At 37.1% G+C, this 17,530-nt stretch overlaps 1 long non-coding RNA gene across 1 annotated transcript; it reads right to left on the bottom strand.

The window, feature by feature from the left end:
• Positions 1-3,277: 3,277 nt before the first annotated feature.
• LOC137043005 (uncharacterized) lies at positions 3,278-17,488 on the bottom strand. Its single transcript, XR_010898402.1, has 4 exons — positions 17,390-17,488; positions 15,757-15,885; positions 3,922-4,085; positions 3,278-3,571 (listed from the first exon to the last, which is right to left on the bottom strand). It is a non-coding gene; the product is annotated as an uncharacterized lncRNA (long non-coding RNA).
• Positions 17,489-17,530: the final 42 nt, after the last annotated feature.

The following is a 17,530-nucleotide window of genomic DNA, read 5'->3' as shown; positions in this document are numbered from 1 at the left end:
GTGCACGTGAACTGCGCTATTCAAATAAACTTGACGCGCCTCAAGTCTAATAACAAGCACAAACATAAAATTTAATAAAATAAAATTTGTCAAAAGGTATTCGTCCTACAGTCTTTACCATAGATGTGAATGGGTATAATATACTTAATTATACGCAAACGAAAGGAAGAAGCATTAATATTTTCCTGTGAAAATGAGTGCGACGCGAGTGAAGATTTGAGAAAAGAAACCAGATGTCCATCAAATCGGGTGACCAGAACGCAAAACAGAATTAAAAAGCTGGCAGATCTTAAATTGGGCTCAGCCCACCTCTCTCATCCAGGGCTGCAATGTTACATCTGCGAATTTATTTCCTTTTTAAACAAAGTTTTGTGCTTTTACTCCTGTGGTAATATTCACGTAAAACAGCATTCACATACCAAACACTGGGTTAATGACGAAGATAGAGCTTTAAGTAGAAAATAGTTTTTATGTAAAGAGATAAATTAAAATAAAAAGTGCACAACTCTTCTTAAGTGGAAGGAAGCTACCTTTTTTCCCCATCACGTGGAAACTTGTGCGGGTGAGTCCTTATTTGGGTTAATAAAATAATGAAATTATAGTTTTTAAGTAGAAAATAGTATTTATGTAAAGAGATATAATTTACTATACTCTGTATTTGATCTTTTTATAAAAATAAAAATAAACGACGATATCATCGTCCATTGCAATGTTTTACTGTAAACATTGTCAACTGCCAATTTAGGGGATATCGCCCAACCCTATTTGCAAACAGTCTGTTCCTTTTTTAAAAGAGTAAAATATCCGTCAACATTATGAATCTGGATCATTGTGTATTTGACATTGAACCGTATTTTACATTGAACACTTGGGGATTGTTGCCCATTTAATTGGTCATTAAAATGCAACACTTTACAAATAAAACTGCATTAGTTAATCAGATTACATTTGTTTTATATTTATTGTAAACATTATGAAATGAATAAACCCATAGCAACTTTAATGTAGGCCTAATACAGTTTGATTTATGATTTTTTTTTAAATTACTTTCGGCCCACGTCTCTCAATCAAGTTTGATTTTTGGCCCTTGATAGGAAAAAGTTTGGGCACCCCTGGTCTAGCCTTTTGATTCTTTCTGCTGATAAAAGGGCTTGATCACTGCAGAGTGAGTATTTCAACTTTGAACTGGCCAGTAATTCCAGCTGCAGTGTTGAACTGAATCCACATTGAAAGTCTTCGCATTGTCCTGTACTCTCGTGCATTGGTCTAGCATACCTTTTTTGGGTACTTGATTGAATTAGTGTCTTTGTAAAGCTTTGATAATCTAGAAATTACAGATTTGGAATGACCAACTTCTTTTGCAATAGCCAAAAGGGTCATCCCTTTGGCCTTCATCTGGACAAACTGGTGTCGTAGGGTTTCAGTAACCTTAGAGTGGCTTGCCATCTTGCAAAGTCAGTGAAAATTGGAAAGTGTGCTTCAAGTTAATTAGTGTTTGCCAGATTATTGTGGAAATTAGCACCAAGTGCCAGATTAACACCCAAAGCATGAAGGTATCTGAAAGTGTTCTCTAATTACATTATAATATTAATAACATTATTTTTCAATTGTCTTAAGTTGTATATATTGTACTTCGGAATATATTTAAGTTGTGAAATATGCTTAAAAAAACTGCCCTTCTGCTCCTGTTAGGATAATTTCAAAAAGGACAAAGCAGTGACCTTAAAATTTAGGAAATTTTATGTTGTTCTCTAATTTTGATCTCTACTGTAGATAACAGGCTAACATTCATGCTACCCCCCCCCCCCCCCAAAAAAAAAAAAAACTTTCATTGGGGATTTTAAAATCAATTCTATAACAAATTGGCAGCCATTGTAAGAAAGCCAAGACTTCAGTAATATGGTCTCTACCTGTTAAGAGCCTTGCAGAAGCATTTTTGCATCAATTGTAAGAGGTAATGATTTGTTGAAGGGATAGTTCACCCAAAAATGAAATTTATGTCAATAATGACCCTAATGTTGTTCCACACCCGTAAGACCTCAGTTCTTCTTCAGAACACAGTTTAAGATATTTTATTGATTCATGATTCGGATCGCGTGTCAAACTGCTGAAATCACGTGACATTGGCGATCAGAATCAATACACTGATTCATAACCATTCAAATCTTTATTTGAGGATTGAACACAAACAGGGAAGAGAAGAAAATGCTGAATAATGTGATAGTTTTTGTTATTTTTGGACCAAAATGTATTTTCGATTCTTCAAGAGATTCTAATTAACCCACTGATGTCACATATGGACTACTTTGGGGATGTTTTTATTCCCTTTCTGGACATGGACAGTATAGTGTACACTTAGATACGCTCTCGGACTAAATATAAAATATCTTAAACGGTGTTCGGAAGATGAACAAGGTCTTATGGGTGTGGAACGACATTAGGGATCGCTGTCAAAGAAAACCCACAGATTCCACTGGCAGATCAGAACGATTGCTTACTCCTGGTGCTCTAAAGTAGCCTAGAAATCTAGACGCACCCTAGCGACAGCAAATCTAATCTGCCGCGAGTATCGTCTAGCAACATTCAATACCTTCTGAGCTGTAAAAACCAAACTCTGGTCGGGCCAATCACATCATGTATAGAGTCGGTGGGCAGGGCTTAACATGATGACAGTCGAGTTACGCTTGCGTGCTTCTAGTAAACACAGAAGCTGGCGAACGGCGGTCTTTCGAATCAGTTTTGACCGCGACTCTGGAAGACTTGGAGTTGAGCTTTTCTCTGAGAAAAGAACAAAGAACAGCACTGAAGTCATCCTTAAAAAGGGAAGAGGTGTTCTGAGTTTTGCTAACCGGATACAGCGAAAGTTTAATCTGTCTACTAGCTCTGCTTCACCTTCGTTACTCTGGTTGGTTGTAGCGCTATCCAATTGCGTGCAGAAGGAGTTTGAAAGACAACCCTTTATCCTGCCCCTCGGATTGAGCCCTGTCAATGGTGAGTTTCCAGACCAAACGTCTTGATTTGGGTCTGGCTTGTCAGGCTAGCGCTAAACCATACTACTACTAAAAAAAGCATAAAGAAAATACCCACACATACAATAAAGGGCTGCACCTGGGCAGAAAAAGCCAAATTACACTCGTCCCTTGTCTGACAAAATTTTCCTACCAATTTCCAAGTGAAATCACACTTCAGCAGAGCAGAATGTCACGGCTCTTTCCTGGAGAGCAGCATTCCAAGTCACTTGAATTTTATTTGAAAGCCAAGTGGCACATTTGAACAGTGACACTTCAAAAGCTTCTCTGTTTTATTGTAAGACACCATATCTTTTGGGAGAGTCTTTGATATTCTCATTGAAGCTGTATAGACACCTCTCTTGGCTCTAGATGATGTATTCTACAGTAACACGGAGGCACCGATATGAGAGTTTGTTCCTTTCATCCAATCGTGTCAAGTCATAAAGGCTGAAGCTTAAATTAAAGGGTTAAATCAAGCGCATGTTGATGTACTTTTGTAGGTTTATATCTTTTTTGTTGAAGTTCATCCAGTCTCTCCAACATGATGAAACCTTTTATCCCTGGGAATCAAATGCAAAATTATTCCCGGGGAATGCACAAACTGATCAAATGCATACTTTAATTCAAAGCAGTTTCATTGCGTTGTTACTCAAGAGCCACAATCATTACAGGACTAGCACATTCTGGCATGTAACATTTACTTGTGTATGTGGTTTTTTTTGCTCAGATGCTAGCTGCAATATTATGTAAATGTTGTGTATAATCTAATCTCATACAAGATGTTTACAACCCGCTAGCAAAGCATTTCAGGTTACTAGTTTTCATTGTATGTTTACTGCTAGATTTTTTTCACTGCATGCTGATTAAGCAGTGCAGATAAGAGGACACACAGTAGCCTAAAATCAATTACCTCAAATAGTCAATCATGGGTTGGCACAAACTGAAGCAGCAGCATCCACTGTGGCTCTTTATATATTGAGTTTGACTTGTTTGAGGTATTGCTTGGGAAAGCAGAAGTGGTGTACTTTAAAGGAACACCAAACAGAACAGCAAATGCATGCTGGGAAAACAGACCTGTTGGCACACAAAAGAAGTCCATTAAAGATAGAGACCCCATTTCACGCCGCAGTGCTGGAAAATCTAGACGCTGAAAATTTACATCATTGGTTCTGTGAACATCAATACAACTTGCTGTACAACAACAACAATAACAAAATCTTAGTACTAATATCCCCTAGCTTTTTCTTGTTGACTTAACTTTTGTAAATAACAGTTATACAAACTTGTTTGGCAATTTGTTGCCAAGAAAGAAAGAAACCAACCAAGATGATTAAGCTTTCAGCCTCATAAACCACTAATCTTATTACTGACCTAAACTGATTATTTTCTTATCAATATTTTACCAGCAAAATGTTCTTGCAGCAGATAAGACATTCTGAATGCTGATTTTAAAATGCATTACAGGGAAAAGTATTTTGACACATCCAGACATCAATAGTCAGCATATTAATCTAAGCCACAAATACTTTAGGCTGCAATGCATACTGGAAGCTAACATAGGATTAAAATCATGCTCCGAGCATGCTTTGTGGCATAAAGTATATCACCATTGTTCTTGATGATAACACAAACATAACGCTATACACACACACCAGCATTCACAAATCAAACAGTATCAGTATCAAAACTGTATTGAAACACAGAAAAATAATGAAAGTATTTTAAGATGTACCTTTATTTTGACATTCATCTTAGCCACAATACGAAAACTTTCTTTTTATGTTTACATTTTTCTATATAAATGTATTTTTAACAACTGAAATAAACCTAAAGGTAACTTTTTTAAAGCGGTTCTAAAAAACAAAACATGCATTTTGTGGAAGAACATTGTTTTGGTTGTGCTTCGCTCAATTACTGAGCGGATTAATATGGTTATCCCTGAAGACATAACTGTGGCTGAAGATGTTACTGGTTAGATTTAATTTGACCAGTTTTTCAATCAATACAGAAAGAGAAATTAGTATTACGATTTCTTGCAAGACATGAGTTTAAGAAAGAGCATTTTCTGAAATATATTTTATTTAATACCACACCCGACCCTCATTGTGTCTTGAAAGCTTTGTGATATAATTTCTCCTCTAGTGGAAGTCAGATAATATTTACCCGTTTTCAGTTCCCCTTTGCCCCTATCACTGTACTGATCCGAGCACCTTTTATTGGATTTGAGCTGGCCTAGTTGCACAGTGTGAGTCAGCGTTGAAGTTTACACTGAAATTTGCAAACTAGTTTTTTACGTGCACAAAGAACCAATGAAGTGTGTTCAGTTTCTACTTCATCCACTATGTTGCTTGATGGGTGGTTCTTCCACGCAACCAAAAAAAGTTATCTTCTCTGAAAGAAGTGAAAAATACAATAATGTATAACGTAAATTATTTGAACAATGGTTTTCATTTATATACACATTGGCCCTCATTTATCAAAAGTGCGTACACCAAATTTCCAGCGTACACCTTGCGTACACCCAAACCCACGGTGACTTTGAGATTTATCAATATGGACGTTGGCGTACGGCACGCTCAAATCCTACGCCAGCTCAGGAGATGGTGTACGCACGTTTGAGTTAGTGTGAAAATGCGCAGAAAAACAATTCCTAAATCCACAAAACGCACTGACAAAGATATGCTATATGATCCACTGTTAAATATCACAACAACAACATTCAGTGTTTATTTGTGTGCAACATGAACGTCAATGTTTAAATTGTGTGACTTTACCAAAGTGTTTGATTTGTAGGCATATGTATTCCTCCAGTCACGAGCCTGTGCGCTTTATCTGACGTTTCAGGCCCGCCCGGCAGCTGCGCACGGACTGGGACTAAAATAATTCAGACTGACAAAATAATAAAAATGACCTTCTTCTTTTAAATAATAATAAAATCAATAAAAAAGTCTTCTTCTAAATAACAAGCGTCATTAAGAATAAAAATCATAATAATGATAATAATAAGAATCTTACAAATTGTCATGTAGGCTAATTATTAATGTGAATGAATGGTACTCCACATCACATCATCATCACTATTGTACACCCCAATACATGTGCCGTGATACGAAATTAAATGCTAATTGTTTCAAAACGTGCTGTAAAATAAGGCATTGTGATGGTAATTTATCATCCAAACAGCTATTTAAACTGCTGGGGTGTGCTTCTCAACCCCCACACTATTAACAGTACTCGTAATTTGGGTCCATATTTTGTTTTTGTGGGTGCCTTTAATCCCACTCTTTTAAACTCCCAAATAAAACAATTTTGGGGGTTTTTTTTACTTCCTTGGTGATCTCAATGGCGCGCGTCTCAATCATCTCACTAGTTCAGTAGTCAGGACACTGATCAGGGAGTCAGCCCATTGATGTCCTAATCACTGCCCTGACTAGTGGACTAGTGAGATGATTGAGACGCGCCCGATCTCCACATCGGAGAAGTTTCGCTTCTTTGCCGTCTTCTGTTTGTCCATGGCGTAAAATGAGGGCATGGGGGAGGTGGAGACATGTATATATAGGGGCGTGTTATTCTAATGACGATCGTTTTTAGCCGCGGCATTTATCAAGGGCAAGTATTGTGTACACCTGGATTGCAGAGGTTCAACTTAATTCTAACAACTTTTACTTTTTATTTTAAACGGCCAAATGACCTGGCGGAATGCTATTGCTAGACGAACAATTAAAGTCAACGGGTAAATTTTGCATACCAGGGACCAGATTTACTAAACGGAGCAAATAAGGGTGAGCGCAACTCCAAAAAAAGTGCCATTGGAAGTGGAAGTTCTGCGTGTGATCTACTGACGATGTGCAAATTAAAGAACAGAAGCAACCGAATCATTTCCATAATGACCAACACAATCTACCAATTAGCATCTGTGCACGGTAAATAATTGCGCAGATACCAGTAAATTGACGAGGGCAAACCTTAGGAAATCACCTTGCGTGATTAATTTAAATACTCTCCTCTCATGAATTTTTCAGCCCTAATTCTTCACTGCGTGTCTTTAGTAAATCCTGACAGTAGTTTTTTAACAGCAAAAGAGGGTTTGCATTGGCGCAAGCTGTAACTAAATCTGGTACCAGATTAATGTAAAATGACTTGAGTATAAAAAGCACGCCAAATGAAAGCATAAACTCGTGGGATAGACACACAGAAGAGATCGGGTTTGAATATAACTGGATACTGCATATCAGTTGCACGTAAGAGTGGATTTTTGCATGTATAAATCACACCAAAAGCATGAACTTGTGCTATTCTTCAAATTCTTCAGTTCTCGCCATCTCTGAAAAGCCACGCCAGTGTTCATTCTTGTTTTACTACGAGCTCTGTCACGTTCACTTTTTGCCAGCAGACACTGTTCAGTTTTTGAAGGTTGAAGATTAAGGGTATGTTTACACAACAGCAACGTACTTAAAACAGATGACAACGTTGTTCAAACAATCCCGTTTACACAGATCTGCAAAAATGATTAAAAAGGCTGTATTATGGATGCCAGGCGAGTAGTTGGCAATGTCACTTTGTCAAGAAACACCCCCACGAACACGAAATATGCATGCATTCACAAATTCAAGTTGTTGTGATTTACATGGAGACTTAAAGCATCGATTTCAAAACCTTGCGTTTTCAGGCCCCCAGAGTGGGGTTGTCGCATAAATGAACGGCAAAAATGCATACAAAGTTTTCAGTTGAAAACAGTGTTGTGTATATGGCTTCTTAGCTGCTCCATGTCAACCTTTCTCACTTGTGGTGAAAACTGATTTGATTTTACATTTCTTTTTCTATTCTATTTTTTTTTTTAAATAAAGTGTATTTTTTGTTGTTTCAAATAAGATTTGCCATTTTCAGAGATTTCAATTCAATATTAGATACATCTTAGAGAAGCTTCACAAAAACCATGGAAATCAAATCAGAATCCATAAATCTCACTCATAACAACAAAGTATACACACAAGCACACACACAGGGACAAATATGCACAGTCTTCTGTCAGGACCTATAAATCAAAGCCGTGCTGAAGCAGTACTCCTCCTCTATCCATCTGCACTGTGGAGTGCTTGCCGGCCGTTTGGCCCCACAGCCTTGTCAGCACATCACATGGAGGTACTCCTGCAACTCCTCAGACCCACATGTATATATTCATTCCAATCACAAAGGCTTATGCCTTATTTATACGCCTGCACAGACGGCACCTTTGGCATTTGTGTGGGGTGTTTAGTTGTAAATTGCTACAGCCATGCAACATCACAGAAGCCGCCTAGTTATGGAAATATGGGTTGATACCGGCACCTTAAACCACTGGTGTGTTACTGCAGGGATATGCCACACTTTCTGATCGCCAGTGTATTAGTAAAGTATGTCAGTACAGATACTTAGATGTTCCCACTAAAAACTAAAAAAAAATATTTTTGGCTCAAAATGTTTAAGAAAATATAAGGCCTTTATTCTATTAATTCATAATACAGCATTTCTGAACTGCTGAGAAGTATCATGATCATAAGTCACTATATAGTCAATAACAAATACAATGGGAATATAAAAAAATCTATTATTAAAAAAAATGATATATACACACGTGCTGGTCTTATAATTAGAATATCACCAAAAACTATATTTATTTCCATTCAAAAAGTAAAACTTGTATTTTATATTCATACATTACACACCAATATATTAAAAGAAAAAAAAACTTTTTTTTCATTTTGATGATTATAACTGATAACTAAGGAAAATCCCAAATTCAGCATCTCAGAAAATTAGAATATTGTGAAAACGTTCAGTATTGAAGACACCTGGTGCAATACTCTAATCAGCTAGTTAACTCAAAACACCTGCAAAGGCCTTTAAATGCTCTCTCAGTCTTGTTCTGCAGGCTACACAATCATGGGGAAGACTGCTGACTTGATAGATGTCCAAAAGACTACCATTGACACCTTGGACAAGGAGGGCAAGACACAAAAGGTCATTGTAAAAAGAGGCTGGCTGTTCACAGAGCTCTGTGTCCAAGCACATAAATAGAAGCGAAGGGAAGGAAATGTGGTAGATAAAAGTGTACAAGCAATAGGGATAACTGCACCCTGGAAAGGATTGTGAAACAAAACCCATTCAAAAATGTGGGGGAGATTCACAAAGAGTGGACTACAGCTGGAGTCAGTGCTTCAGGAACCACTACGCACATATGTGTGAAAGACATGGGTTTCAGCTGTCGCACTCCTTATGTCAAGCCACTCTTGAACAACAAACAGCGTCAGAAGCGTGTCGTCTGGGCTAAAGACAAATAGGACTGGACTGCTGCTGAGTAGTACAAAGTTATATTCTCTGATGAAAGTAATTTTTTCATTTCCTTTGGAAATCAGGGTCCCAGAGTCTGGAGGAAAAGAGAAGAAGCACACAATCCACGTTGCTTGAGGTCCAGTGTAAAGTTTCCACAGTCAGTGATGGTTTGGGTGTCATCTGCTGGTGTTGGTCTACTGTGTTTTCTGAGGTCCAAGATCAACGCAGCCATATACCAGGAAGTTTTATAGCACTTCATGATTCCTGCTGCTGACCAACTTTATGGATATGCAGATTTAATTGTCCAACAGGACTTGGCACCTCCACACAGTGCCAAAGCAACCAGTTCCTGGTTTAAAGGTGAATTTGAAATAACCATGGAATCGTTGAATAGCAAGAGTTCAGTACATGGACATTACTTACAGTGAGTCTCAAACATCATTGTATCCTCCTTCATATGTAAATCTTGTTTGTGAAAAACACCACAGAAAAACAGGCAATTCTCGACATAAGGTCAACTGTGACGTAGTCGCCGGGATCATTAATATGTACGCCCCCAACATTTGCATATGCCTGCACAAGCGTCATGCGAGGATAGTGAAAATGGCAGATCATGGAAATAAATTTTATGTTCCAGGCTGTACAGGGTACATGAGGAATTTTCAAACCTTTTCCACAAAAAAAAACAAAAACAAAAAAACCTGTCAACAGGGCATGGTGGATGTTTATCTATAACCGGACACCAGAACAATTTAATTTAAAGTTGTTTTTTTGCCCGGCTCATTTCACCATGGACAGTTTTTCTAACCTGGACAATATCAAGCAGGCTTCGCTCAGCGTCTGAAACTAAAGAAGCTGCAATTCAAACTATATCCCCGCAAGCAGTAAGTAGTGATTTTATCCACTTATTAACTGTCTAAACAATTTCTGATTCAATTGAAAGTTTCTTAGTGAGACAACATTAACAATAATATCCCCTGTGTTTTCTAGACACCCAAGGTGCTAGTACAGTATAGTAGCAAAGTAGTATACATCACCAGTATGACAAATGTCAAATGATAAAGGTTAATATTATTTCCTGCCTGTGTTGTCATACAAATCCACAAAATACAACCGTAGATACATATGGCAATCCCTTTTGTCGGATAAAATTATGATTTAATCTATATATTATAAACAACATAACTCAGGAGCCAACTACGTTATGTTAGTTTAGATATAGCTCACTGGATAATTCTAGCTAACGTCACCTTCTCCACCAATTAAGTTGAAAAGGTTTAAAATATAAAATTAAGGGTGCGTTCACACTTGTCATGTTTGGTTCGATTAAAACGAACCCTGGTGCAATTGCTCGGTTAGTGCGGTTCATTTGAATATATGTGAACGCTGCCATCCGAACCCTGGTGCGCACCAAACAAGCGGACCGAGACCGCTAAAAAGATGGGTCTCGGTCCGCTTCCAAACGAACTCTGGTGCGGTTTGATTGATATATGAACGCAACACGGACCAAAGACATGTAAACGGACCAAAAACCGGACATATAATGTCACAAGATGTGACGCATAATGCAGCTGATTTGACGACGCAGAAAGATCGGTGTATCCAAAATGAGTAACTTTAACGTTAGAGGGCAAACGTGGAGCAACGAGGAAGAGCCTAATCAATATTTGGTCAGACGAGCATGTTTCGAAAATGCTAGAAAAAACACACAAAAAGCATACCTGGCTCTTCTCATCAAAGTTCCTGTGTTGCCCATTATTAGCAGGTAGGCCTACAGACGACAGAACGGCCGTCTCTTTTCTGCACAACGGAGGAAATCCTGCTGCTGTTTTGAATGTTTTGAACATTTTATGAGCTCTTCATGAGTTCTCAGCGGGTAAAAATAATGCTACATGTACACGCATAAAATGATCGCGTTTAATCCAGCACACATCGTTGTTTTGAATGTTTTGAGCATTTCATGAGCTCTTCAGGAGTTCTCTGGTAAAAAATAATGCCATATGTATATGCATAAAATGCCCGCGCGTGTAATCCGCACACAGCATTGTTTTGAATGTTCGGTAAGCGAGCTCCTACGTCATATAAGCCGACCAATCAGGTTGTTACCGTCTCCCTGTGCCTTTGGTTCGGTAACTTTAGGTTCGCTGTTAAAAATGCCCGTGTGAACGCTAAGCGGACCAGGACTATTATGTTTTGTTTTTTGGTCCGGACCAAACTACCCAAACTAACCGAACTACAAGTGTGAACGCACCCTAAAAAAAAAGCACCTTTACTGTACAAACAACATTTACATGCTAACATTACCCAGTTCACTGTTTGGAGTTTGTGAATCAAAGTGAAGAAGCTATCATTTTAAAATCATTCATCAGAAACAGGATCAAACATAAGATTGGACGCATAATCTCTCCATTGTCATGATGGACAATATAACATATGTTTGCTGTCACTGCTGCAGTGAAACAGCCAATCAGAGCCAAACTCCCAATTAATATGCATGACCCTTCCAAATAAGACAAAACAGACTATTTCATTCAAGGGACAATTTCTAGGGTTGTAAATGGATCGGGACCAGGGCTCTACGCTAACTTTTTTCTTGAGGAGCACTTGTGCTCCTAATTAAAAAAAATTAGGAGCACAGTCAACAATTTAGGAGTACTTTCTAATCCATCAAACGCATTCCAATTATAACTTTCCCATTACAGGACGATATGTGTCCTTTTAAATTAATGTCCAGGGGCATTTTTACCATTAAAAGAGCAATGTTTTCTAATCTTATTAAATGTATGCATCATCTGTCAATTTCTTAAATTAAAACAGAAAAAAAAAAAATTAAAATGTTAATTTAACAATAAATTCAGTTAGAACAATGAAGACTGTTTCCAATCAAATGAGATATGCATCAAAAGATCCAGTTTTGCACTGCAGAGCTCTATCTGAAGTGGGATTTAGACAAATTTACATGTGTAAATAATGTTGTATGAATGTTTTACATGTAAGTTTTACATTTAATATTTTAAATAAAAAGTCCATGCAAAGTATAAATATGAAAATAAAACCAGTAGGTGGCGGGAATTCATTCAGTCAATAGTTCAAAACACAGGTTCATTTGATGGAGATGCAAATTAGTTCTGGACTGGTGTGGCTTTGATTTTCACTAAATAGACAGTGTTGTGGCTAAAACGTTGTTACTTAATATCAACTTGTTTATTGGACTTTTGTACAAGATTAGTATCACATATCCAATCATACCAGTACTCGGAGCAAAAGCAATTAAGCCGTGACTTTTGGCTCGCTGGCGCTTCATGAAAAGAACCGCATGCGTCTTGCGCAAGAACATTGCAGCCGTATCTACTTCTCTGTTTGTGTCTATGGTGAGTCGCGCAGATACGGTGCTAATCCGCAGCGGGAATATAAACACTTGTTTTATGTGTACTATAGTGATTCAGGATAAGACAAAAACACGGTTTGGAAAAAATCCACGATATACTCGCTCGTTTTATACATTTAGTATTTTTTTTTAAACAGCATGTGTGATAAAGATTAAACTCAAGAACTCAAGGGCTTTCTAAATGTATTATTAATACATTATTTTTTGATGGCATTTTTGCCCCAAGCATCCGTTCATTTCTGAGCTTGTTTATTATAAATCCAAATGTGGTATTTCCAGTTAATATTGATTTGGCTGTAAATCATCAGCGCGAGGCGTCTGGTAGCTGCAGCGAGGACTTCTTGGCCTCTATCCGTTTCACTTTGTGAACAATCGTTGTTTGAAGTGTAGTCCGTCCGTCGCACACTTTTTTGCACTTCTTCTGATGACTGAAGGCATGAAAAGCAATTGATTGCACTAGGAAACGTAGCCTAACAGTTAATCAGAGTTGATGCACTTCGGGAGTTGTAGTTTTTATTCTGATTGTATTACACACATCCATTCATGAGAATCGATCGGGTCACTCGCACCGGTGCGCCTAAATATTTTTTCACAGTCACACACAGTAATTTTCAGGCGTAAATGCGCCCAAAATGGGCGCTATGTAGAGCCCTGATCGGGACAATTTTTGCCCTTAAATAAGTCACATGCCGTCTATGTAGATATCCGAGAACCATTTAAATTATTGTTTCAACCCATTCTAGGGCACCTTTAAATGTATTTAAAGGAAGGGTCATGAATATTAATGTTTAGCTCTGCTGATTGGCTAATTTCAGCACCTCACACAAGTGCAGTTGTTCACTGAAGCGGCTCATGAGTCCTGACAGAACACAGACCGACTGAATGACACTTTAAGCAGAACATCTCAAATGGAGATTGCTAAAATGCAGCTTACTTGTTTATTGGCGTTTTCAGATCATCCGCTTGCGAGAGAGCGAGAGACCTTGTGTGCATATGGTTGCCAGACTGCAAATGTTTAGGTAAAACACCGGATAATATACGTGTTCTTTTCACAGAAAAGCTCTGATTGGGGGATTTAAATGACTGAAATCTGGCAACCGCAAGCACTAACACTCAACCGCTCTTTTAGACGCCGAGCAAAGCTTGCTTGATATTGTTCCAGGTTAGAAAAACTGTCCGTGGTGAACTGGGCAGAGCAAACGACCGATTTTGAATTAAATTGTTGTGATATCCGATTACAATAATAACAAACATGACTGTTGACTTTTTTTTATCTGTGGGAAGGGTATGAAAAGTCTTCATGTTCCCTGCACAGCCTGGATCATAACATTTATTTCCATGATTTGCCATTTTCGCTATCCTCAAGTGTTGCTTGTTTACCTGCAGAACTCCTGACGGCTGCGCAGTTCTGCCTGACATTGAACGTGCTGACAATATGCAAATGTTGGGGCGTACATATTAATGATCCCAGCGATTGCGTCACAGTTGCCGTTATGTTGAGAGTCACCTATTTTTCCATGGTGTTTTTCATGCACAAGATTTACATATGAAGGAGGCAATAGTGTTTGAGACTCACAGTATGTGATGTCCATGTACTGAACTCTTATTATTTCACCATGGCAAGGTTAATTCAATTTTTCATTCTAGGGCAACTTTAAGGACCATGGTATCCCTGTTCTTAATTGGCCAGCAAACTCGCCTGACCTTAACCCCAAAGAAAATCCATGGGGTACTGTGAAGAGGAAGATGCGATATGCCAGACCCAACAATGCAGAAGAGCTGAAGGCCACTATTAGAGCAACCTGGGCTCTCATAACACCTGAGCAGAGCCACAGACTGATCAAATCCATGCCACGTCACATTGCTGCAGTAATTCAGGCAAAAGGAGCCCAACTACGTAATGAGCGCTGTATATGCTCATACTTTACATGTTCATACTTTTCAGTTGGCCAAGTAATAACTTAAGTAATGGTTAACATGATCTTTAATTTTCTGAGATACTGAATTTGGGATTTTCCTCAGTTGTCAGTTTTAATCATCAAAATGAAAAGAAATAAACATTTGAAATAACAGTCAGTGTGTAATGAATGATTAGAATATATAAGTTTTACTTCTGAATGGAGTTAGTGAAATAAAATTAACTTTTTGATGATATTGTAATTATATGACCGGCACCTACCTATCTATGGTAGATACTGTAAATAATTACCCATCTAATCTCACATATGTGTGACGATTTCCATTATTAAAGAAACACATTTTTATATTTTTTTTTTTATTAAATATTTTGTATTCAGTTTGTCACTCAAATTTTTAACGTGAAATAATGTATATACAGTGGATATACAAATTCTACATACTCCCTATTAAAACAGCTGTTTTTTGTGATCAGTATATATATATATATATATATATATATATATATATATATATATATATATATATATATATATATAGCAACATTACACACAGTTTATATATATATATATAAACTGTGTGTAATGTTGCTGTTAAAGCATGAAAAACGGCTGCAAAGTTCCAAATCACAAAGTCACTCCAAAATGTAGGTTTAAGTCTGCAATTATTTGAACAAAACTACAGCAAAACTGTAATATTGTGAACTATTAAAAACAGCATAGACTAAAAGATGGTTTCGATATCGGTTCATCAGATGAGAATCGACTAAAATCTAGAAAATTATAGACTATCTATAGTCTATATACTTCTATAGACTATCTCTATAGAATTGCAATAAAAATATCAAATATATTATGCAAAATATGCAAAACGGATGAATTTTTACCAAGGGTCTCAGACTTCATATTGCAGTATTTATTTTATTCATATTTCCAAGCACAGGAACAGCCAGTTTAATTATGTTGCTCAAACGTCTTTGTTGTTTCTTAGATTAAAACCACCAGATGGCTCTATTGACTATATCTTTAGATAAGGTTCTTTAAACAGCAGCTGTTTCCAGGAGGTTATGAGAACAACATATGCTCAGGGTCACTGAAGGTGGGAACAAATAAGGATGGTGACACTTACCTAGATTACGCTGTTTTTGCAGTATTACAAAAGCAGTGCCTGAAATGATCTTTATGACTTTTCTAAATCCAGATATAATAGGATTGGGCAGTCTGCACTTGATAAAGCTGATTTTCCCCACAACATCACCTAAAAAATACAGCAAATAAAATTATTAATTCATTAACAAAAAAACAACAACAAAAAAAGAGATAAGCAAAATCCATCCACAGATGGCATCAAACACATGACAAAAAAATAAGTGAGTAGGTGATTATTACCTTAAATATGTCAAAAAAGCATGATGTAAACATATTTACAGATAAACTACCAGGACATATTCTTTATAGATGTTAGAAAGTTAGAAACTGAACAGCTGCCTGGTGACAAGACAACACGTCAAATAAGAACAAACAATCAGAAAGCAAACAAAACAAAAGTAAACCAAAAAAAAAAAAAAATGTAAAACACTAGACTGCAGCACATCAAAAGCAAACTTCAACAACCTGACAGCTACAGCAATCCTACCATAATGGAAAGTTGTTGTTCTTACAATGAAACATCCAACACAATTTTGTAGTGCTATCACAGATACAAAGACATCAACATTTATTGACTTGTTCATGTATTAAAATAGGAAATTACAGAGATAGTTCACCCAAAAATGTTTTATGTCATTATTTATTCACCCTCAAGTTGTTTTTTAAACCTGTAGGAGTTTCTTTGTACTGCTAAACACAAAAGAAGCATTTTTTGAAGGATTTTTGTAACCAATCATTTGTGCGGCAATATTGACTTCCATTGGTTACCCATATTCTTCAAAATATCTACTTTTGTGTTCAGAAGAACAAACAAATTCAGGTCTGGAACAACTTGAGGATGTGGAAATGATTTTCATTTTGGGGTGAACTATCCCTTTAATCTCCTATATGTCTTTATGTTCAGCTTCAGCACTGTTACCTGAGCACCGACTCAAAAGCAATGTTTAGGAAAGTATCCCATTGCTAGGCTTTAAGTGCCATCTAATGGCTAGATATAGACATTGCAAAAAGATAGAGAAATATTTTTGCTGAAATGTTTAAAGTAGATTATAAAGCCATGATTTACAGCTAACCCTAACACAATTATATTTACTACAAGAATACAGTACCAATCTATATATGATCTAAAATAATCTCTCTCTTTGTTTTTATCCATATGCTATCTATGAATTTCACATAGACACAAATAAGGTGTCACCCCCTACTACTTCAAATGCCTAAATGCCTCAAGACAAGTGCATTACAGGGTCTTCTAACCCTTAATGCTTCTGGAAAAATATACAGACATTTGAAAAACTGAGAGGAAAGATAATGAGTAAGTGGAAATGGAATGGAAAAAATGTCTAAAAATGCGGCCTGAAAAAGCTCGTCACGTGATTAAATGGCAATAACTCCTCATATTTATCTAAAAGTAATATCTTAATTGACACAGAGATAAAAGCTGTCAAATGAACCAACATTTTAAAGAATACATATTTGAGCTCTTGTCAGCCCAATTAATTTCTGAGGTAACGTTACCTTATGTTCCAAGGCATTTGATTGTTTAATTTTGTATGCTATTATACTGTATTTGTTCCAGTTCTAAACATCTGGATTTTAAGGTCATAACCCACCTTACAAACACAACCAAGACAACAGGTGAGTGATAGTCGTTGATGGTCGTGTCATTCTGTCAAAAGAGTCGCGAATGACACATAGCTGCTCAATTTAAGCTGTGGTGGAGGGACTACTAGTGAACGCCACGTACCTCTTGT

Source organism: Pseudorasbora parva, chromosome 16, assembly GCF_024679245.1.
Source record: "Pseudorasbora parva isolate DD20220531a chromosome 16, ASM2467924v1, whole genome shotgun sequence".
Lineage (NCBI taxonomy): Eukaryota > Metazoa > Chordata > Actinopteri > Cypriniformes > Gobionidae > Pseudorasbora > Pseudorasbora parva.
This window is presented reverse-complemented; position numbering and strand designations above follow the sequence as displayed.